The sequence below is a fragment of the Sapajus apella genome, unplaced genomic scaffold (genome assembly GCF_009761245.1).
Source record: "Sapajus apella isolate SASKATOON/1434 unplaced genomic scaffold, GSC_monkey_1.0 scaffold58, whole genome shotgun sequence".
NCBI lineage: Eukaryota > Metazoa > Chordata > Mammalia > Primates > Cebidae > Sapajus > Sapajus apella.
The window spans coordinates 4,905,016-4,923,415 of NW_022436998.1; the positions used below are offsets into that span (position 1 = coordinate 4,905,016).

General features: G+C 38.6%; 1 pseudogene; it reads left to right on the plus strand.

Moving 5' to 3' along the window:
* Positions 1-350: 350 nt before the first annotated feature.
* On the plus strand, positions 351-6,580 carry LOC116528343 (annotated as a pseudogene).
* Positions 6,581-18,400: the final 11,820 nt, after the last annotated feature.

Genomic DNA, 18,400 nt, shown 5'->3' on the forward strand with positions numbered 1-18,400 from the left:
TGTGGTTTTGATTTGCATTCCTCTAACGATCAGTGATGACGAGCTTTTTTCCCTATGTTTGTTGGCTGCATAAATGTCTTCTTTTAAGAAGTCTATTCATATCTTTTGCCTGCTTTTTGATGAGGTCATATGCTTTTTTCTTGTAAATTTGTTTAAGTTCCTTGTAAATTCTGAATGTTAGACCTTTGTCAGATAGGTAGATTGCAAAATTTTCCTCCCATTCTGTGGGTTGTCTGTTCACTCTGATGCTAGTTTCTTTTGCTGTGCAGAGGCTCTTTAGTTTAATTAGATCATATTTGTTAATTTTGACTTTAGTTGCAATTGCTTTTGGTGTTTTCATCATGAAGCCCTTTGTCTCATTTTTTCATCCACTATTTAGTATTGCTTGAATTGTTTTATGAGAATGAACAGTGTTATGAAAATAATTCATTCTTTTCTACTCTTTACACATAAAGAATCATACAAAATTAATCTCCAATATGTTATGCCATTATATCTGTTGGTCTACCTGCACAAATGCTGCATTTTGTGCTTGGATGACTAGAGAGCTGGCAAAAGTTGGTTGACCAAAGAAGTGGGTTTCGGTCTCTATTCCCTATTCTTCATCTCATCTGTTACATATTTCTGTCGGTGTCTCTTGTTGAGCTGGCTATTATTCCTAAAGATGCATTGTTCTTGTTGCTCCCTGGGCTGCAGTCCTGGAGGTGACTGACTCACACAAGAAGGACTCATTGTCATTATTAGCTTCCTAATCCTTTGTTCTCTGTTTTCTCACTTTCCTCTTCCTATGTATTTATGCTGCTTCTGCCTTTTTCCTCTTTTTCTTTCACTTTTCTCTACTCTTTCTGTGGTGCCCTGCACTCCATGCTCTGACCTCCATTTATTCCTTTTAGACTTTTTATTCTATTTTGTCACCCATAACATGGGGTCACACACTGCACTCTTAATTTTAAAATTCATTTAAAATTTGATTTCAATTCATTTTGCCTGGGAAATGTTGACATTGTGGCTCTGCCATCAGAGTTGGTGTCCTGTCGAAAAACATTCTCCATCCTGAATTCCAGGAATAACTGAAAGCATCTTTAGTAGACATTACAAGGCATGGATATCAAGAAGGAAGGCTGTGTGCTGTCTTACAGCAGTGGTCCCCTGAGTTCTCAGGCTTTTGGACCTGAACTTAGCCATGCTACCAGGATCCCAGGTATACAGCTTACCGATGGTCCCTCTTGGAATTCTCAGCCTCTAATCATGTGAGCCAATTCTTCTAATAAATCCCCTCCTACATATCTATATCTATCCTATTGATTCTGTGTCTTGGAGAACGCTCACTAATACAGATTTTGGTACCAGGGATGGTCTTAGAGAAATAGAATTTTAAGGATGAGTTTTCTCAATTGATTTTTTAGTTTCCTGGAATAGGCTCTCTATCCAATTAGACCTAAAAATGCTAAGAACTCTACTCCTAATAGTATAAAGAGCACTCATAGTCCATAATGTGAACTGTTTACAGAGACATGCAGAATAAATACATTTGATACGTTTAATTCACCATGTATAAAAGGCAAGGAACTTGGTGACTTGGCATGTGATATTTTGAACATTTGTGGAAAACCAAGGAATGTAATTATATTGGTTGGTTGCTCCTAATGTTGCTGGACAGAGTGATGGAAGAAAAGGATGAGCTTATGAATTTGATTTACCAGCTGCAGCTCTGTATAAATAGCTTATGCACTTCTGAGTATGCCTGAGTTAGAATCTTCTTTCTTATAGCCATAGGGCTGAAATTGCTGAAAATCAACACAAGCCCCTGTCAGGCAATTGGCTGCGTTACAACAAAAGTTGAACTCCCAGTCTCACAGGTTGCATACTGTTAAAGTTAGGGCATTGGTTGAAAAAGAATGGGATCCTGTTAGTTGAGATGAGGATGTGTGAGAAGACACTGGTGAAGCTGGAATACTGAGCCCCTAAATCCTCATGAGTCTTGTTTGTCAGTGGAAGTGGCCTCTCCACCTTCCAAGGCAGTGGCATTCTCACCCCCAGTGGTATTGGCCTTTCCACCTTTTTCTGAGGGGATGAGAGGTGCATTGCCTATAGAAAAGGTAATGGCCTCCCTTTAGGCAGTTGCCAAGCAAGACAATGCTGATTCTCCTCAGGACTCATGTCCACCATCCCTCTCTGCTTCTAGACCTGTAGCTAGACTTGAGACCCAGTAGGCCCCTAAAAGTGATGTAGAGAGTGTGACCCATGAGAAGGTGCCCTATACTCTGTTAGAAGTACCTTAGATTTCTAATTTATATAAACAGAAATGTGGGGAAATACATGGAAATGGATACTGAAGGTGTAGAATAATGATGGAAGGAATAGTGGAATAGGCTGAATTTATTGATATGGGCCCATTAAGCAGAAATTCTTCATGTAACGTTGCAACTCAGGAAGTTAGTAAAGGCAGTAACTGTTTGGTTGGTTGGCTGAAATGTAGATCAAAAGATGACCCACTGAGGGCAAGTTGGATAAGCCTCATCTCCCTTTGGTTAACATAAAAGATGGGATTTAGAGGCCTAAAGAGACTGTAATGCTAAAGTGAATTTTTTTATATATATAAAACCTACTGACTCACACTGGGAAGGTCCAGATAGATCTTTCACTAATACTTTGAGAAACAGATTTGTAAGGGGAGTCCCAGCATCCCTGAAGAGCTCCGTGATTGCACTTCTCTGTAGGCCTGATCTTATGGTGAGAAGCACTGTCACTTAATGGGAAAACTTATATGCAATGGGGATAACTGAATCTGGGGTGGCAGGAGCCAAGTGGTGGTGCTACCCAACACAAAAGGTAAGGTGGATGTAGTTATTGTAATGGATAGAACAGGCAAAGCAACAATCAGAATAGTATGACTCATGCAGACCTAAGGCATTGAATAGTCGGTTATGGTGTTCCTGGCAATAAAATATATAGGGAGCCTACTAAATCCTTACTTTAATCCTTTCCTTAATATCCTTTATATAAACAGAACACTTTCAGGTCAAGCAAACAAAAAGTCTAGCTCCAATAATAAAAACAGAGAATTATGACCCCTCAATTATTTCCCAGACATGAGTCAGTTTAAAGAACCCCTTGAAAGAGGGGGAGACCAGGTCCCTCCTAGGAAAGACCCTGGTACACCAAAAATTTATACTGATGCTGTTTAGCTTTCCCCAAAAGACTTATGGTATTTTGCCAGGGTAACTGTGCACTGGGGAAAAGAAAATAATCAGACCTTTGGGGACTATTGGATGCTGACTCTGAAGTGACAGATTTCAGGAGCTCCAAAATATCACTGCAGCACATCAGCAAAGCTAGGAGCTTATGGAGGTCAGGTGATCAATGGAGTTGTAGCTCAGGTCTGCCTCATAGTGGGTTCAGTGGGTCCCCTAACCCAGCCTGTGGTTATTTATCCAATTCTGGAATGCATAATTGGCACAGACATACTTAGCAGTGGGCAGAATCCCCACATTAGTTTCTAAACTAATGGAGTGAGGGCTAGTGTGATGAGAAAGACCAAATTGAAGCCATTAGAGCTACCTCTACCTAGGAAAATAGTGAATAAAAAACAGAGTGCCACCATCAAGGACTTGAAAGATGCAAGGGTAGTTATTGTCACCTCATCTTTATTCAACTCTCCTATTTGGCTTGTACAGAAGACAGCTGGATCTTGGAGAATGACAGTGGACTATGGTAACCTTAACCAAATGGTGACTCCAGTTGCAACTGCTGTACCAGATGGCATTTCATTGCTTGAGCAAAGGAACACATATCCTGGTATGTGGCTATTAATTTGGCAAATGCTTCTTTCTCCATTCCTGTCGATAAGGCCCACCAGAAACACTTTGCTTTTAGCTAGGAAAACTAGCAATATACCTTTACTGTTCTGCTTTAGAAATATATCAACCCTCTGGCACTATGTCCCAGTCAGGTTTGCAGGGATCTTGATTACCTTTCGCTTCCACAAGATATTACACTGGTCTATTACATTGATGATGTTATGCTGATTGGATCTAGTGAGCACGAAATACCAACTAGTCTGGACTTATTGGTCAGAAATTTGTGTGTCAGAGGATAGGAAATAAATCCAGCTAAAATTTGGAGGACTTCTAATTCTGTGAAGTTTCTAGAGGTCTCGTGGTGTGGGGCATGCCAAGATATCCTTTCTAAGGGAAGGATAAATTGTTGCATCCTTAACTAGTGGTGATAAGTTAAAGCACATTCCCTAAGAGAAAATATTTTTATGCATTTTGTTTACTGCTGTATTCTCAGCACCTAGAAGACTGTCTGGTACATAGCAGTTGCTTAATATTTATTGAATGAATTAATTGTAGGAATAAGTGAAATAGCCTGAGAAAGTACTGCTACAGGAAAGACATAGACATAGGTTAGCATCTCCTTTCTAGTTTCTTGCTTCCAGGACTTCTAGATCCCATCTTCTAAAACAGAAGAAAAGAAAGTAAGGAGCTTAGTAGTGCAAACAGAAGGAGTCTGTGTTGGACAAGTAGGTTAAAGACAAATGGGCCAGGAGCGCCATACTGTCTCTTATAACTGGAAGCATAGGGATGAGTCTAGGGAATCAAATCAGCTTAAAGACTGTGGCTCTTGTGCCCTCTACCATTTTCTTCAGCTTCCGTCATAGCTCTTGACCTCTTTATTCTATTGCCTCCACATAGCAGAGGGCAAGATTGATGAGAGGTCCAGGATAGTATAATTATAGCTCCCAAATGAGAGGGAAGAGTGTTTCTCTTACTGTTTGCATATAAAATCCTAGGAGATAACTCCAGGTGGTCTAACTTGGCCAATTCTTCCAAATAGGCCCTAAACTGCAAGAGGGCAGGAACATTTCCTCAATTAAGAAATTGCAGCAACACCATAGGGTGAAAAAAGAAAAAAAGGAGAATAACCTCCTAGAAAGGGTCATTGTGGAGATCAGTATACCTGAGACTTCTGGAGACAGCTGCAAACAAGGAAGAGCAAAGGCTATTTATTGACCATGCAGTGGTTGCCAGCACGTTCCCAAAGACTGGCTCTGTGGGACTCTGGTGATCTTTGTGCCTAAGATCTCCACAGCCCCGTGGCAACTTTGAACTCCTTAGTTCCACTCTAGTATTTAGTGGCAGCAAATGGACCCCAGTAGCCTGTGCGACAAAGGATACCAGCAGCTTTTACCACTGAGGTAACCAACAGCTAATGCCACCTTATGTCCTCTGGTGAGGGAGATACTGCTGCACTCCCCAACTCCCAATAAAGAGCTACTCTCTTGACACCCTGGGACAGGGCAAACAGTCTCACCAAACTCGGGCTTACTCTAACCCCAAGTGATGGTTGCTGTAAACCCTGGCTCCTATGCAGCCTGCCCAACTTTAGCCTCAGACACCAGAGCCAATCCACAGCAGGTGCCTCTGCACCCCTTGCTGTATTTCTGCTCCTACCTGGGCTCTAGACACTAACTTCCTGGCTACCTCATAAGCTCCCATGCCTCATCATTACCAAAGAGGCAGTGGGAGCCCCTGCACCCTGGAAACCCTGGCCTCTGTTGTCTCAGATTCAGGAGGCCTGAACCTCCATGGGAGCATGGATTTAGATATGGGCTCTCTGGCCACTCCATGAGCACCACTCATCAGTGTCCCTATCATGCAAGCACACCTGTGAGCTATACCTGGTACCAAGAGAAATTCCTTCTTCTAAGATTTCCTCTATTGGAGAAAAACAGATCAGGCTGACCTGAGTAGTCTTCACCACCTAAGACCCCAACAGCTCCCCTCAATGCTGTGGACATAACAGCATTGATCACGGGAACCCTGCAATCTTCAGCATCACTGCCCTCAGCTGATGGAGCTGCACCTAGACAATGTAAACTATTCCCAAATCAGAACAGGAACCATATCACCCCATCCAGTGCACAAATAGTCTTAACACATTCCAGAAAATTGAAATCACCTAGTATCTTTTTCAGCCACAATAGTAAGAAACTAGAAATCAACAGGAGGAAAACTAGAAAGTTCACAAATTTAGTCATGCGTAGTATAACAACATTTTCATCAGGGACTAACTGCATATACCACTGTGATCCAATTAGATTGTAATCTAGCTGAAAAAGTCCTGTTTCCTAGTGGCATGGCAGCAGCCTAATGACTCAGCACAATGCATTACCTTTTCTTCATTTAGATACACAAATACTTACCATTCCATTACAACTGCTTGTAAGTATTCAGTAAAGTAACAGGTTGTACAGGCTTGTAACCTGAGAGCAATAGGCTATATCATATAGCCTGGTTGTATAGTAGGCTATATATTCTAGGGTTGTGTAAGTACTCTCTATTTAGTTAGAACAATGACAAAATCGCCTACCAATGCATTTCGCAGGATGTATCCCTGTCGTTAAGTGATGCAGACTGTTTGCAGAAATCAAACATCATACTCCTGAACATCCAATAGGTCAAAGAAGCAATCAAAATAGAAAATATCTCAAGACAAATAAAAACAAAACACAACTTACTAAAATTTATGTGATGTAGCAATAGCAGTATTAAGACGGAAACACAGAGTGATATTAAAAAAGAAAGATCGCCGGGCGCGGTGGCTCACGCCTGTAATCCCAGCACTTTGGGAGGCCGAGGCGGGTGGATCACGAGGTCAAGAGATCTAGACCATCCTGGTCAACACGGTGAAACCCCGTCTCTACTAAAAATACAAAAAATTAGCTGGGCATGGTGGCATGTGCCTGTAATCCCAGCTACTCAGGAGGCTGAGGCAGGAGAATTGCCTGAACCCAGGAGGCGGAGGTTGCGGTGAGCCGAGATCGCGCCATTGCACTCCAGCCTGGGTAACATGAGCGAAACTCCGTCTCAAAAAAAAAAAAAAAAAAGAAAGATCACAAATAAACAACTGAACTAGACATCTCAAGGAACTAGAAAAAGAAAAAAACTAAGCCCAAAGTTAGCAGAAGGAATGAAATAACTAAGATCAGAGTGGAAATAAATTAGAAACTAAAAAAACAGTAGAAAAGATAATGAAACAGTTGGTTTTTTTGAAAAGAAACAAAATTATAAAAGCTTTAGCTAGACTAAGGAAAAAAGGAAGAAAAACAAAATCAGAAATGAAAAGGAGACATTACAACTGATGCCAGAGATATATAAAGGATCATGAGATGACTATGAGCAATTATTCACCAACAGATTGGATAACCTAGAGGAAATGGGTAAACCCTTAGACACATAGAACCTACCAAGACTGAATCATTAGAAAAAAAAACACAGAAAAATCTAAACAGACTGATTATGAGTAATGAGAGTGAATCTTAATAAGATGTCTCCCATCTAGGAAAAGCCCAGGACCTGATGGCTTCACTACTGAATTCTACCAAACATTTAATGAACAAATATCAATCATTCTCAAACTTTCTCAAAATAAAAAAAAAAAAACTTAAAAGAAGGAATATTTCCAAACCCATTTTAACAGGCCAGCATTACCCTGATAGTAAGGTCAGATAAGGAAAAAAAAAAAACAAGAAAATTATAGGTCATTAATGCTGATGGACGTAAATGCAAAAATCTTCAAGAAAATACCGACAAACTGAATTCAACATTTAAAAAGTATCACAGGGATGTAAGGATGGTTAAACATTCACAAATCTATAAATGTAGTATATACCACATTAACAGAATAAAGAAGAAAAACTATACTATCATTTCAATATATATATAAAAATCATTTGACAAAATTCAACATCCTTTCATGATAAAATTCTCAATAAATTAGTGGTAGAAAAAATGTACCTCAACACAATAAAGGCTATATATTACAAAGCCACAGCTAACATCATACACAATAGCAAAAAGTTGTGTTTTTTTTCCTAAGATCAAGAACAAGACTTGAATGCCTACTCTCATCACTTCTAGTCAACATAGTTCTGGAAGTCCTAGACAGAATAATTAGACAACAGGAAGAAGTAAAAAGTATTCAAGTTAGAATAGAAAATGTTAAATTGTCTCTTTTTGCAGAAAACATTGTCATTTATATAGAAAACCCTAAGGACTCCACCAAAAAAAACCTTACAACAAATGAATTCAGAAAATTTGCGGAATAAAAAATCAACATCCAAAAATCAGTTGCATTTCTGTGTATCAATTTTTGTACACCAATAATGATCTATTCAAATAAGAAATCAAGAAAATAATCCTATTTATGATGTTATCAAAAATAATAAAATACTTAGGAGTAAATTTAACCAAGGAAGTGAAAGTTCTATACACTGAAAACTACACTACAAGACACTGATGAAATAAATTGAAGAAGATTCAAATAAATGGAAAGATATTTTATATTCACAGATTGGAGGAATTAATATTGTTAAAATCTCCATACTAAGAATAATTGACAAAATCAGTGAAATTTCTATAAAGATTACAATAACATTTTCACAGAAATAGAAAAAATAATCCTTAAAATCATATAGAACCACAACAACCCAGAACAGTTAATGGAATCCTGAGCAAAAAGAACAAAGCTGGAGGTCACATACTACCTGACTTTATACTACAAAGCTATAGTTATCAAAACATCATGGTACTGGCATTAAAAAAACAACCACAACATATAGACCAATGGAAGAGAAATAAATCTACTTATATGTGGTCAACTGAGTTTTGAAAAAGGCAACAGGACACACAATAGGGAATGACAGTCTCTCCCATATATGGTATTTGGACAACTGGGTATGTTCATGCAGAAGAATGAAATTAGACTCTTTTCTCACACCGTATACAAAAATGGACTCAAGATGGATTAAAGACTTAACTGTAGGACCTGAAATTGTAAAACTTCTAGAAGAAAACATAGGGAAAATCTCCATGATGTTATTCTGGGCAATTATTTTTTAGCTATGAACTCCAAAGCACAGGCAACAAAATTGAAAATAGACAAGGAGATTACATCAAACTGAAAAGCTTCTGCACAATCAAAGAAACAATCAACAGAGTGAGGAGGCAATCTACAAGTTGGGAGAAGACATTTGCAAATTATACATCTAATAAGGGGTTGATATTCAAAATATATAAGTAACTCAAACACTCAATGGTAAGAAAACAAATAACCTTATTTCAAGATGGGCAAAGGATCTGAATAGACATTTCTCAAAAGAAGACAAATGGCCAACACATATATGAAAAAACGTTCAACATCACTATTGATTAAAGGAATGCAAATTAAAATAATAAAATATATTGATACGGGAGCTAAAAAGAAATTATTTGGACAAATAGTGAGGATAAGAGAGTCCTCAGTAAGGTTTCCCTTTTAATAAAAAGCAGCCCCCAAACAACTTCTTTTCTAACAAAGAGTAGCCAGAAAAATCAAGCTGAAGACATAGAAAAGCAAGCTATAGGCTTGCACAAGTAAATGCTGGCAGCTGTACCAATAAGAAAAGGCTACCTGGGAGCAGGCATGTTCAACATGGAGCCTCCCTCTTCCCTTTTCTTTGTCAACCACATGTACGTAAAGGAACAGATAACACGGTGCCGGTCAGGTAGAGAACCCACCTGGAAAATAGAAGATTAGGGCGGGGCAGCCAGCTTCTTTGCACGCTATGTAAATGATATATCTGGTCTGCCCAGTCTTTTGGACCCTGCATAAATCAGACATTGCCTCCTCAAGGTAGTCCATAAAACCCTGTGCATTTCACCACAGAACTGGAAGACCGACTCGAGAGCCCCACTCTCTGCAAGAGAGAGAGATTTTCTCTTTCTTTCACCGACTAAACCTCTGCTCTTAGCCTCACTCCTTGTATGTCTGCATCCTTGATTTCCTTGGAGTGAGGCAAATTTTACAATGTATATACTTCTTAAGCCTAGGATTGCAGTCTTCTAAACTATGCTTGCACAGGTACTCAAAGATAGATGTACAAATAGCTACACCATTGTAATGCACGGTAAGTGGAAGTGATCTAAAGGTCACTTATGAGAAGACTCTCCAGTTATGTTCTGCCTAAACACTATTCAGTCCTTAAAAACAGTGAATTTGGTCTGGTGTATGATTATGGAAAAATGTTCAAATACATTGAGTTAAAAAAGCAAGCGACAGAACAGTATGCTTTGTGTGATTCTCATTTGAATATTTTTACAAAAGCATTATATATAGGTGTAGTTGCATATATAAATAATTTTTCTAGAGATGTAAAATAAACTGTTAAGTGTGAGTTTCTGTGGCAGGGGCCCATGAGGGGAAGCCAGGTGACAGGCAAAGGACTTTTACTTTTCATCATATACCATTTTGCATAATTGAAGATTTCACTCTGAATATATAATATTTTTACAATAAATAACACTTATTTTTGGAGTCTATTCTTGGTTAGGGCAGCATATTATATGGAGGGAGTTTAGCCATTTGTGTTTGCATGGAAGTTGAGGGAGCCAGATGAGGTAAAGAACTTGTGTGTTTATTCCAGAATGTAGGGCCCCTTACCCCTTCCCTCATGCCACCCCAAGAAATGCAGTGTCATCAAGCACCTTCCTTATTTCTTACCTCCACCTAAGGAGGGAAGGCAACCAGATGTTGCCATAATATGTCCTCTACTTCCTCTTTTTCCATCTTTGCTCAGCCTTAGCCTTCCCTCCTTTTTCTTCCCTCCGCCTTCCCTTATCATAGTTCTCCCCTGCTGTTGTGCCATACAAAGGGAAGCCCTAGGTACAGCTCTCACTTTCTGGGACTTTATGGGGAGCCAGCTCTGCCTTGGGTTTGGTCCCGACTTGTCATTGTACTCAGGACTCACCCTCTTCTTGAAAAAAAAAAAAAAAAGGTACAAGTAAGTAGCCCTTGTAAACTGAGAAGTCTCAGCCAAAGCTTTGTCTACTAGGCTTCAATATTGAGGTTCTAAAATGGGAAGCAGCATCTCATGCCTAATTAATAAAACTCTCTCGTGCATTAGAAGCCATGAGCTGCTTATGGCAACAGCTTGAGAAATGCCCAGGGAGTATTAGGAAAAACAAAAAATCTTTGACATAGCCTGCATTTGTTATCACTGTGGAAAGAAAGTACTGACGGAATGAATGCCGGAAGGTTACAGCTCTTGAAAGCTTTTGTCTATCCTCTTTCTCTTTGCTGCCGTGGGAAGCCAGACATGACCCTTTAAGTTGAGCTTTCATAAGTGCCTGAGGAGGTGACTGCTGAATATTCTTTAACCTTTATTTTCTTTACTTCTATACCAAAAGCAGCATTTAGGCTTCAGTCAATGATGTGGAAATGATAGGATTCTCATGAGAGGATTCGAGGCTAAGGACCTGGAAAGTTTCACTACTGATAAGTCATTGCCCTAAAGGAAAAGCAGAAGGAAGCTCTGTTCAAAGTTGCTGCTGGTGAAGAGGGCTCTCCAAGCTCCACTAGGCATAGAGAACAGTTTCTCATTTCAGGGATATGTCCTTGAGAATTCACCCTCCACTGCTGCAGTAACTTTTATTTTGCACGGTTCCAAGAGTGTGGTAAAATATAAGCCAGATGCTCTGTGTGTGTGTTTGTGTGTGTGTGTGTGTGTGTGTACGTGTTTGCGGGGGTGTATGTGGGCTGTTGACAAGAGAAACAGGCACTAATTCTATTATTTCTTCTTTGAGTTATCAAGAAGACTTTTTGGTTCAGATGGCCTGGCTGGAAAGGAGCAGACTCTCAGTCTCTCTCAGTGTGATGCTGTGATATATCTACATGTTCACACTGTAGTATGTGTTTGTAAGAAAGAGAAACAGACAGTGAAGGAAAGAAATAGAGATACTCTGAGAAAGAGATGGGTTTGGATTCTATGCAAACTAATTCAGACAAGTGATTTTTGGCATATATTTGTCAGGTAAGCTCTACATTAATCAAGTCGTAAACTAATTTCTGATAAGATTATTGTTTATAGTTGTTTTTAAAATCAGAGATTTTCTAAACCATCCTATTGATATGGGATTATTAGTGACAGGAGAGTATTAGAGCCAAGGGATTCAGAACATCTTTTTCCCACCCAGGCCCAGTCTCCTATCCTCCTTGGAAGGCACTCTGGGAAGGTACATGCATATGGAACACACAGAGAGGAAATGCACAAAGCTACATGTTTGACAGTTGGGTTTGGGCTTGAGGTCTTAGTCTATAGAGCTCTGGTGAAACTGATTGGACTGTATGAGGATAATTTTTTTTCCTGCAAGCTATTTATACCCAATCTATCATATCTTCCAGCTGCATGGGAGTAGAACTACACAGATAGAGACAGGAGAGTGTGAGACTGTAAGAAAGAATGCAATTGTTTCCAATCCAATTTCTAAAATGACTAGGCTGTAACTGGAGTTATGGGCTTAAGCTGGCTGTTCATGAAGAGGAAGAGAGAGCAGAGCAGCATGGGAAGAAAGCTTGGGCCCAATTCCCAACTCCAGCTGCATGAGGGACAGTGAGCCACTCCCAAGTGCATTCCACAGCACAGCGACCCTGTTCAGCAGTGTCCTGAAATCTGGAAATTAGACCAATCCCAGTAGTCACCCTGCTTCCAGTGGTGTTAAGCAATGGGAAAGGGAAGAAGCAAAGAAGGTGTGGGTGTATGGGGTGAGGGAGTAGAGGAGGCGCTAGAGATTTCTCCCTTCCCTTTAGGCTTCTTGGGTCCTTAGAAATTATCTAGTTCAATCTATATATTTTAGAGATGAGAAAATTTGTTTAAATGAGGTGACTTCTACACACTGAGCCAAGATTAGAGCCTAGGTCTTTGGCCTGGAAACTTCCAATTTTGCTAAACCACTTGTATATGTGAAAGCCACAAAGGCTTTAATTATAAATCTCAAGACATAGAAGAGTTCTGCACAGGTCCATCTCCCAGTTTGGAACACATTTTAGGAACCCATCATAAAAACAAATATCCCGCAAACTGACACAATATCCCACAGTTTAATAGTCATGACATTGCTTGTAGGATGCAAATATGTATAAGAATATGTTTTTTTTTTTCTGAACTCATCATAGCATCCTGAACATTGTGGAGAAAAGTTATTAAATTATAGCTACAGATGGGTATTTTTTCCAAAGTCAAATTTCTTTTAACTTTGGGATTTGAGGTCATGTCCATTGAAATGTGTAAGAAACAAAACTGAACTTTATTAAATGTGGTAGTTTTAAAATCTTACAGCTGCCTTTTCAACAAACTGCTGTTCTTATTTAGCAAACCCATGGAGATCGATCAAGTAAAATCTTCCCAACATAATGACTGTTCTTCAGAATAATTTCATAAAAATAGACCTAGCACAGCCCAATTATTTTCACTCTTGTCTGAAAAGCAAGTGAAGGGTCTGAAGCATGCCTTCAGAAACTAGTCCCAGTGGGTTGAATTGGCATGAATGTTATTCTCTTTTTATTTCTGATTACGAAACCTATTTATGACAATACCCAGGAAAGGTTTTGGAGAAAGAGTCATGGGCTGGGAGAAGTTGGTGAGTGAATGAAGAAAACTTATCATGTGTAACCTGTGAATCTGAAATTGGATAGTAATACAAAAACAACAAAATCACTATAAGTGAAAATTCCACAATTGCAGAGCTCAGTTAGAACCAGTTGATCTGCAGAGAAATTGAGATCTACTTTATTCCTCATTTGAGAGAGGATTCAAAGTGCATCTTTAACACCTTGGTTGTTGAAGAGCCTGTGAAATGGTCCTCCTATATAACAGTGTCTTTTGCTGTATATTAATAATAAAATTAGATCCTATACTCCTAATCATTCCAATTATGAGGGTCAAGATTTGATCATCTGCTTAAGTCAACAGGGAACATGAAATGGTAGCATGAAAAATCTTAAACTTGGGATCCAGATTTTTGGGGGTGTAAGTTCTGAACTCACCACTTCTTAGATAAAGGATGTTGGGCAAGTTATCCCTTTTGTGCTACAGTTTTCTCACTTGGGATAGATTTTACACACCTCAAAAAATAGGTGATCATTAAATAAGAGTGTGGGAATAAAATTACTAAGCACAGAGCTTGGCACATGTTAGGCTCAGTAAATGGTGGTGGTTAAATGTCCTAGCTTCTGGTACATTACATGAATTTTAAAACATTAGCTTCATTTTCCTTTCTTTCTGTGTTGAATCTAACAGTCTGCTTCTCTTAGGATTACATTGCTAATAATAACACTAATCATTGTAAGCTAATTAAATGATTTTATGCCTGATATGCATCTTTTATATGTTTTGGTTCATATCACCAAATAAACACAATTTTTTTCTGTGACTAAGTCATATTCCCTCAGTACGAGCAACAGAATTCCTGACTGTGACTGAGAGAGTCTAACAAGCTCTTCCACATGTTAATATTTAAAATAATACATTATTTGGAATCTTCAGGGTATGGGACAATCGAGTGCTCTTTTCATTAGAGTTACTTAGAAATACAGCTTGACATTAATTTAAACAAGGACCCCTGGCCCTAGAAACAAACTAGAATCTATATAATTCTTTCATTTAATGAAACATTTTCTCATTAAGAGTATGAGATTTCTCAGTGCCATGTGATGAGATCCACTCTTGCCAAGCTGCCTTGGAAAATTGCTAGAACATGTTACAATTCTTCTCTGAGACTTTCAGTGACTTAGAGGAGCACAAATAGACTTTTTGAAAGAAAAATTGGTAATTCAGTCAGTGTGTTTTTAGTTATAAGAAGTGAAGATTAAAAAAATTACATAGAGAATGAGCCTCAGAATGAAAGAGTGTTCGGCATGTTCCGACTCCACTCTTTTCATCCACTTATTAGGCATTTCCTGTATGCCAGGCACTGTGCTAGCCCTTTTGATATATTATCTAATTTAATGCTTATCATAACTCTCATATGCATTCTTAGTGTATTTTATTGTTGAGAAAGCTGAAGTTACAAGAGGTTCAAAATGCAGTTTGTGAGTAGTGGAGTTTGAATTTAAGCTTAGGTCTCATTTGCGAGACCAAGGTCTTAACCACTATACTAGTACTTTTCACATGAGTTTGGGTGGATGGAGGCCTTTATCTTCAACTTGTTGCCAAATGCTTGTAGTATAATTGACAAGTCCTGGGACAACTGAAATAGTCTTAGATGAACACATTTGAACAAATATTTCTCTTGCCTACTATGTTTCAGTTTGTGAATCCTGAAAGAGTTATATAATAAATTTGAATTTAAAATTCTTATCCTGTTACCTTAAGTGAAATGAATGAAACCACACTAAAAGAGAACTCTTTTGTTCTAACTAGTTCATTCACTAATGTGTATTCAGTGCCTACTATGGGCCAGACACACTTCTAGGCACCTGTGACACATTACTGACATGATAATGAGCAAGATAAATAAGACTTGGGCTCTCCTTATATTCTAACTTGTAATCTAGACTCTGAAATAGAGAATCATCCTGAATTCCCATAGAGGACTGGAGTTTGCTAGTTTGAAATTGCAGTGGAGATGGTCCAATGACTTGATTGCTTTTGTAGCCTAGAGTGAAATTTTCTCTTTGTTCCCTGAGTTTAGATAAATGTCAGGAATACTGAAAAGGTTGAAACTGACATGTTTCTATTAACAAATTCATAGTGGTTTGATGTAGTGGGATAAAATGGGCTCAGGAATCACCCACTCTCCACGTATGCTGCTCTGCGTGTATCATTTGTGAGCTAAGTTGGTGCTTTTCGTATGCACTAGATTCTTAAAATGTCACAGATGTACGTACAAATGGGAAGCATTAACTACTATTTAATTAGCCAAAGGTTCTCTGCTAGAAAAACATGATAGTTATACAGGATCTTTTTATTCAGTAAATGCTTACGAGAAAGTTTCAAGCCCCACCACCCCGCCACCCCCCAAAAAAAATACAGCAGAAGATTCTGAAATTTGTCTTTTCCATAAATCTGAGTAAGGAGCTGATAAAATACTTCTTCATCTCTGAGGCCAGGAAGAGAAAGACAGTCAGCATACAACTACTCTTAGAGGCAGCTGGAATATAATGATTACGCTCAGGGATTCTGGAGCTGTAATGCCTGGGTTTAAATATTTGGCTCTGCCTCCAACTAGCGGGGTAATCTTGACAAGTTTTTTAACGTCTCTGTGCTTCGATTTTTTTCATCTGTAAAATGTGGATGATAAGAATAACACCTATGTCATAGTTTCTCTATGAAGACAAAATGAGTTGAAATGTGTAAAGCATTTAGAGCCATATAAACAATGAGTGTTCAACTGAAATAGGCTATTATTATTTATGGATTTGTTGTGTTGTGGGTCTGCTGATCATCCTGACTTTTATCTTTAATGCATCCTCCCAGACAAATAACTGTGGAATTCTACAATGAGCCATGTATTTAAGATTAGTTTGAGGATTCTATCACCTGCTCTATTCCACAAGTTGCCAGGACATTGTGACATGCTCCCACCTCTCAAGCCAAGAGAAGATGGGGGATAGGAGGAACGGTGTGTGTTGTTTTCTGTCTCCATCACTCAATAGGCCACTGCTTTAAAAGCTTGGGAGTCTAGAATTCTTAATTAAAGCAGCCTCATTATTTGGGAGGCAAAGTAGGTACTGAAACACAAGCTAAGGAGCTATAAATCTTCCCCATTTTACATAGTAGAATCTGAGGCTGTTTGTTACCATGAATTTGTCTAGGATTTAAAATGCCTCAGATTTTATTTGGGTATCCACATCTGTATAGTTGGTTTAAGTAAAAGGCATATTTAGGATTTATAGGACATTTGTACCTTGTGAGGGAAGCAGCCTATAATTGTATTTAAAAGCTACTTCTCTTTCTAAAATGTGCTTTTAAATGTTCCAGGGGCCAGACCCCAGTAAGGAGTCATCTTTGCTATGCACAGGATAACTAGAGATGATAATGCGCTGTAGCAAGGAACTCTGTGGGAGAGCGGAGGATGGCTATTTGAAAGAACCAGCCACTTGGTTCCTTAATAAGTTTTTGAATTGAAAAGACAATAATCACTAGAATGCATGCTTTGGGGGAAACTCTTGAGGATTTCAGACATATTCTTTGTTTTTCTATTTCTCATGCAGGAAGAGAAAGAGTATGGAATCACCACAGACAACACAGTCCATATAAACATATGCCATTTTCTCTATCCATATGAGACAATTTAGTGAGGACTGGTCTCAGTTTAACTTTGTCACCAGGAAGATGTACTATGTGTTGTAATAAGGAAACTGCAAATAGCTAGGAGGGAAATCCTTACCTAAGCCAAGGTTTTTTTTTTTTTTTTCCTTTTTTGAGAAAATAAACATATTCATGGCCAAGGTTTAATTACGTGGTTATGAAAACAAAATTTAGTGACAAGAGATACTAGTTTTACCTAATAATATTACCTTTTAATAATTTATCAATATACTAATTTTCACTGTGTGACCTTAGACTTGATCTCTCTGTGCCTAAGTTTCTTAATATGTAAAATGAGGTTAATAATATATATTGGCCAGGTGCGGTGGCTCATGACTGTAATCCCAGCACTTTGGGAAGCCGAAGTGGGTGGATCACTTGAGGTCAGGAGTTTGAGAGTAGCCTGGCCTACTTGTTGAAACCCCATCTCTACTAAAAATGAAAAAAATTAGTTGGGCATGGTGGTGGATCACCTGAGGTCAGGAGTTCAAGACCAGCCTGGCCAACATGGTGAAACCCAGTCTCTACTAAAACTACAAAAAATTATCCAGGCATGGTGGCTGGTGCCTGTAATCCCAACTACTTAGGAGGCTGAAGCAGGAGAATTACTTGAACCCAGGAGGCAGAGGTTGCAGTGAGCCAAGATTGTGTCATTGCACTCTAGTCCAAGCAACAAGAGCAAAGAAAAAAAAAAAATGACGTTGCTTGGTGCTTTTGTGAGCATTACATCAATTAATATATGTAAAACACTTAGTACCTGCTCATTCACAGTAAATAGCCTAGAAGTATTTGCTTTTATTGCTATTATAATATGTATTTATATTTATGTGTTTAGATGGTCAAATACATTGTTATTCTAGTAGTTCAGCTGAAGAGAAAAATCATCAAGAAGTACGGAAGTACTTCTCATTTTCCTCAGTTGCCTGCATTGAGTGGGTATCTATTTTGTCGGGTCCATACCCCTACAACAGACTGAGGCTTTTGAAGAAGTGAGCAGTCTAAATAGGACTTATCTTTAATTTTTTTAAGTGATTAAACAATGGCAAATATCTCTCACATATAAAATAAACTAACTGAATGATTTGTATCATTTATTCCCATCAAATATTTTAGAAAATGTCTCCAGGCTGTTACATTCACTGTTTGGGATTTTAGATGTAGACCTTAACTCACCTAGAAATTCAGTAGCCCAATTAGGATTTATGAAAAGTGTGCTTCCCCTGTATTTATAATAACACTCTACTAATTGTTCCTGGAGAGAAACACAGG